The sequence below is a fragment of the Rutidosis leptorrhynchoides genome, chromosome 9, assembly GCF_046630445.1.
Source record: "Rutidosis leptorrhynchoides isolate AG116_Rl617_1_P2 chromosome 9, CSIRO_AGI_Rlap_v1, whole genome shotgun sequence".
Classification (NCBI taxonomy): domain Eukaryota; kingdom Viridiplantae; phylum Streptophyta; class Magnoliopsida; order Asterales; family Asteraceae; genus Rutidosis; species Rutidosis leptorrhynchoides.
In genome coordinates, this window is record NC_092341.1 from 196,126,272 (window position 1) to 196,133,294 (window position 7,023).

Sequence of the window (7,023 nt, forward strand, 5' to 3'; positions counted from 1 at the left end):
GTGCTCCTTGTAATGTTTTACTAGCATAATATATAGGTTGAAATCGTTTTTCAATCCTTTGTCCTAAAACGGCTCCCATTGCAAAATCACTTGCATCGCACATTAGTTCAAATGGTAGATTCCAATTTAGTGTTATCATGATCGGTGCATTAGTGAGTTTTTCTTTAAGAATATTAAAAGATTTGATACACTCATCTGAAAAGATGAATGGCGCATCCTTTTCTAGGAGTTTATTCATAGGAGTGGCAATTTTAGAAAAATCTTTTATGAAACGTCGGTAAAAACCGGCATGCCCTAGAAAACTCCTAACTCCTCTAACATTGGTGGGATGTGGAAGTTTAGCAATTACATCTACTTTAGCTCTATCCACTTCAATTCCTTCTTTTGAAATTTTATGTCCAAGAACGATGCCTTCTTTAACCATGAAATGGCATTTCTCCCAATTAAGTACTAGATTTGATTTTTCGCATCTAATTAGCATTCGTTCCAGATTAACTAGACATGATTTAAATGTATCACCGAAGACTGAAAAGTCATCCATGAATACTTCCATGCATTCTTCTATCATGTCATGAAAAATCGCCATCATGCACCTTTGAAAGGTTGCAGGGGCGTTGCAAAGTCCAAATGGCATGCGTTTGTAAGCAAAAGTACCATAAGGGCACGTGAATGTGGTTTTCTCTTGATCTTCGGGTGCTATTGGAATTTGAAAATATCCGGAAAATCCATCTAGAAAACAATAATAACTATTTCCGGCTAATCTTTCCAACATTTGATCTATGAAAGGTAAGGGAAAGTGATCTTTTCTGGTGGCGTCATTTAATTTTCTATAATCAATACATACACGCCATCCTGTTACAGTCCTAGTAGGAATAAGCTCATTTTTCTCATTTGTGATGACAGTCATGCCACCCTTCTTAGGCACGCATTGAACTGGGCTTACCCATGGACTATCAGAGATTGGATAAATTAAACCTGCATCTAGCAGTTTAATAATCTCTTTCTTAACTACATCTTGCATATTAGGATTTAGTCTTCGTTGACGTTGCACATACGTTTTATGACCTTCTTCCATAAGGATTTTATGTGTGCAATACGAAGGACTTATTCCTTTAATATCATGAATCTTCCATGCAATGGCTGGTTTATGAGCTTTCAACACAGAAATGAGTTGTGATTTCTCATTTTCAGTAAGAGAAGACGATATTATTACAGGTAATTCAGATTCACCATGTAAATAAGCGTATTCCAAATGGTTTGGAAGTGGCTTTAACTCTAATTTCGGAGGTTCTTCTATCGATGATTTATATCGATATCTGTCTTCTTCTTTTAGCATTTGAATTTCTTCTGTTGTTGGTTCATATCCATTAGCTATAAGTGTAGCTAACATTTCAGCTTCATCAATTGGTTCATTACTTTCTCCTAAAGAACATTCTCCTGTTCCTTGTAATTCTGGAAATTCTTCTAATAATTCTGCATGTGCATCTATAGTTTGAATATAATAACATGTATCATCTGCAGATTGTGGTTGTTGCATTGCTCTATCAACTGAAAAGGTAACACTCTCATCCTCTATACTTAGGGTCAATTTCTTACCGAACACGTCTATCATTGCTTTAGCCGTGTTTAAGAATGGTCTTCCTAATATGAGAGGAACTTGAGAATCTTCTTCCATGTCCAAAACAACAAAATCTACTGGAAATACTAAAGTACCAACTTTAACTAGCATGTTCTCCATTATCCCTCTAGGATATTTTATTGATCTATCGGCTAGTTGTATGCTTATTCTGGTTGGTTTCAATTCTCCAAGGTCTAGTTTAGCGTATAGTGAATACGGCATTAGATTTATACTAGCACCTAAGTCTGCCAATGCTTCTATTGAACTAAGACTACCCAGAAAACATGGAATTGTGAAACTTCCTGGATCAGATAGTTTTTCTGGTATCTTATTCAACAGCACTGCTGAACAATTAGCATTCATAGTAACAGCCGAGAGTTCTTCCATTTTCTTTCTATTCGTGATTAGATCTTTCAAGAATTTAGCATACCTTGGCATTCCTGAAATCACATCAATGAAAGGAAGATTTACATTTATCTGTTTAAACATATCCAAAAATTTGGATTGCTCGGCTTCAAGTTTTTCTTTCTTCATTTTACTCGGATAAGGAAGTGGTGGTTGATATGGTTTAACATAAGGTTTATCCTTAACTGTGTTATCTTCATTAACCTTTTCAACTACCGGTTCTTGTTCCTTATCTTGATCAGGTTGTGGTTCTTGTGGAGTAGGAATAGTTTCATCAGAAGTTACAGGTATTTCAGGTGATTTAAGTGTTGTACCACTTCTTGTGGTAATAGCTTTAGCTGTTTCATTCCGGGGGTTAGCATTTGTATCGCTCGGTAAACTTCCCGGTTTTCTTTCACCTATTAACCTTGCTAGGTTACTTACTTCTTGTTCTAGATTTTGAATAGAAGCTTGTTGATTTCTAAATGCTTGAGCATTTTGTTCATTGGTTTGTTTTTGAGATGTGAAAAACTGCGTTTGAGTTTCAACTAGCTTCGTCATCATATCTTCTAAATTCGGCTTTTTATCATCGGTTTGTTGTGGTGGTTTGTTTTGAAAATTTGGTCTTTGCTGATTGTAAGTATTATTGGATACTTGTTGATTGCTAGGACCTTGTTGGTTGTTGTATGGAATATTTCGGTTATAATTCTGGTTTTGATTGTAAATCGGTCTTGGCGGTTGATAATTATTCTGATAATTATTTCCAGGCCTTTGGTTTATGTATGAAATATTCTCTCTTTGTTCCATTGTTAATTCAATACTGAGACAATCTTTTGTCAAATGTGGTCCTCCACACTGCTCACAACTAATTCGTATAGCATGAATATCCTTAGTCATCTTTTCCATTCGTCTCTCGAAAGCATCTATCTTTGCGGAAATGGAATCTAAGTCATGGCTAGAATCGGCTCTAGCTGCTTTAGATGATCTAATGATATCTTTTTCTTGGTGCCACTCATGTGAGTGGGAAGCAGTATTATCAATAATTTTGTACGCATCAGTTTCGGTTTTCTTCATAATCGAACCACCAGCTGCTATATCTATGTCTTTTCTTGTAGTGATGTCGCATCCTTGGTAGAATATTTGTACTATTTGACAGGTGTCTAAACCATGTTGCGGACATCCTCTTAACAACTTTCCATATCTTGTCCACGCCTCATATAGAGTTTCATTTGGTTTCTGTGTGAACGTAACAATTTCTGCTTGAAGCCTTACGGCTTTAGATGCAGGAAAAAATTGTTTAAGAAATTTGTCAATTAAAACATCCCATGTATCGATCGCCCCTTCAGGTAACGATTCCAACCAATCTTTGGCTTCTCCCTTTAAAGTCCAGGGAAATAACATGAGATATATCTGTTCATCCTCCACTTCTCGGATTTTAAATAGTGTGCAGATCCTATTAAAGGTACGTAGATGTTCATTTGGATCTTCCTTCGGCGCACCACTAAATTGGCATTGATTAGTCACCATGTGTAAAATTTGTCCTTTGATTTCATAATCTGGCGCATTAATGTCTGGATGAGTAATTGCGTGACCTTGGCCAGTGCGTTTAGCTCTCATTCGGTCTTCCATACTTAAAGGTTCCAGATTCTCCATAATTGAATTTGTTGACTTGGTATCAATAGATGATTCTGATTTAATAGTTCGTTCCTCAACAATCTCTGTTTGAATGATTGGTGGTTCCGGAGGAAAGTTTAATGGTTCAGGATCTATGAACCGTTCCTGAATATTTTCTGGATTCTCAATTGTGAGGTTTGTTTCAAAAACTGGATTATCGGAAATTTGAACTGAAGTACTTGGTCGACTGGATGACGATTCTAAAGAAAAATCAACGGCGGTTATATTTGTTAAACGATGTCTTGATCGAGTTACAGGTGGTGAACGTACAAAAGGTGATGAACGTCTTGCTCGGTGCATTCACAGAATATCCTATTAGTTTTAAAAAGGAAAGAAAAATTATAATAAGTTATCCAATCAATAGACTTTTCTGATTTTGCCCACGTTTCGAATAGCCAAAAGATGCAGCAGAGGGGCAGGATTCGTTTGGTCTCAATATAATTGAGGACTGTTTGGCTCCAATAACCCGGTCCACGTACAAATCCAACTATTACTACGAACCAGAAAATTTTGATGTCTATTAATTTAACCACTTAAAATAAATTTTCGTAATTTTAAGAAATTTAGATAAGAAGTAGAAAAAATTCTAAGTCCTAAAACTAGAATGGCGAGAAATAAGAGAGAAAAAGAGTTCGTCGCAAAAGGTCGAAAAAGAAAAATTGGTTAAAAAATAAAAGGTGACGGAAAAATAAAAGAAACTTATAAAAACTTAAAAATACTTAACTAATTTAACCTTATTACTACAACTAACTTAAAATTATAATCGCAAATTGAAATTACTAATTGAAATGATAATTGATACATAGTAAAAGGTCTCTAAAAATATTAAAGCTTACAGGAAAAACTAAATCCCAAATGGAAATAACTTAAAAAGAAACTAAAACTTAAAAAGGGCGTCGCAAAATTCTAAAGCACCTAAATCTTAGTCTAAAGAAAAAGCACTTAAGGAATTCTACGGCAAAGCCTAAAAATATAGGAGTAAAAATAACTATAGCAAAAACTAAGTTTAAAATTAATTATGAGCTAAAAATATAAATATTACGCTACAACGATTAAAAAGGTACAAAATATAAAAATATACAAAAAGTTGTAAAAAGTACAATTTTTATAAAAATATTATTTTTATATTATTTATTTTACTAAACTATTAATTTTACAATTTAATAAAAACTTATTAAAACTAAATACATAAATATAAAGTAAAAAGTAAAAAAAAAAGCTAAAATTAATAATAATAATAATAATAATTAAGTTAAATAATAATAATAATAATTAAAACCCGTAATCAATGCGAAATTAGGGTTTTGTCCGTGTGTCAGAAGGTCTCCGCGAGTCGCGGCAAAGAGAGAAGAAATCCCCGCGAGTCGCGGGGTTCAGAATTTGAGCTGACAGGTTTCACTTTTTACGCGTTTTTCTTTATTTTTTTTTTTTTTTATTTATGTTTTCTGTTTTTTAATTAAATAAAAGATATTAAAATTAAAACTTATATTTTTATAAACTAAAATAAAAATAAAGAAACTTATAAAACTTAAATATTTAACAAAATCTTAAAAATACTATATTTTTGTTTTTCTTTTTATATTTTTGAATATTTAAAACGTATTTTTACAAAAGCGAATTTTTAATAAAAGTAACTAAAATTTTTTTTTTTTTTTTTATATTAGCGTTGCGCTTCCGGTTTTTAAGATAAGTCCCCGGCAGCGGCGCCAAAAATACTTGATGTGCAGCGGGGTAGTATATAAAATAGTTATTATTTTACCAGGAAATACTATTAAATACGATACAATTTTACACAAGATATTTATTTATTTATAGAATGGATATACTTAAACCTTGCTACAACACTTATAGGCAGTGTACCTAATCGTACAGTAGTGTAGTTTTTAGTAAGTCCGGTTCGTTCCACAGGGAAATCTTTAACAAAAGCTCAACGCTATATTAGTTTACTTTTATAAGTAATATTATTATTATAAAGGGGGGTTTTTACCGTTTAATGACCGGTTTGTCGATTTTAAAACTTTAGTCGCAGTTAAAACCTAATATAAAATATAAAATAAATACAAGACTTTAAATTAAAGCGTAAAGTAAATAACGATAATGAAATTGCGAATAATAAAAATGCGATAAAATTAAATTGCGATAATTAAAAAGTACGATAATTAAAAGTGCGATAAAATAAAATAACAATAAATAAAAGTGCGATAATTAGAAGTGCAATTAAATATAAAATAAAGGAAATTAAATATGAAATAAAAGAATTATGCTTATTTAAACTTCCGTAATCATGATGTTTGACGTGTTGATTTTAGTTTTATGCCCATGGGTTAATTGTCCTTTGTCCTGGATTATTCAATATGTCCGTCTGGTTTTTGTCCATAACAGTCCATCAGTCATAAATATAAATTGCAAGTGTCCTTGTCAAATTATTATTATACCCGAAGTTAAATATTCCAACTAATTGGGGATTCGAATTGTAACAAGGTTTTAATACTTTGTTTAATGAATACACCAGGTTATCGACTGCGTGTAAACCAAGGTTTTACTACTTTGTTAACAATTACACCAATTACCCTTGAATGTAATTTCACCCCTGTTTTAATTATTCTAGTGGCTATTAATCCATTCCCGTGTCCGGTTAAATGAACGATTATTCGTACATATAAATACCCTGCCCATCGTGTCCGATCGAGTGTATATGGTAATTTATAGGGACGCCCAATTGTAAATCTTTATATTAACATTAACAAACTTTCATTTAGTTAAACAAATATAAAGCCCATTAATAACCCATAGTCTAGTTTCCACAAGTGTCGTTCTTTTGTCCAAACCCCAATTATGGTACAAAACCCAATTACCCAATTTTAGTAATTAGCCCAACATCATGATTACTTCGTTTTAAATAAGCATAATAATAACTTAGCTACGAGACATTAATATAAAAAGGTTGAACATAACTTACAATGATTAAAAATAGCGTAGCGTTACACGGACAGAATTTCGACTTACACCCTTACAACATTCGCTAACATACCCTTATTATTAGAATTATAATTAAAATTAAAATATAAATTATAAATATAAATATATTACTCGTATGAAGAGGAAGAGAAAAAAAGATGTTGAATTCGATCAGAATTCGGTTGGCTTTATAGCCAGAAGTGAAATTTGGGGCTCCGCGACTCGCGGCAAAAAGCCCTTCAAACTCCGCGAGTCGCGGAGAGGTATTTACAGTTTACACCCTTGGAGTTTCCTGCTGCCGACGGTTTTAAATATATATATATAATATATATATAATTAATATAATTAATTATATATTATATTATATTTATATATATAGTTAACTTGTA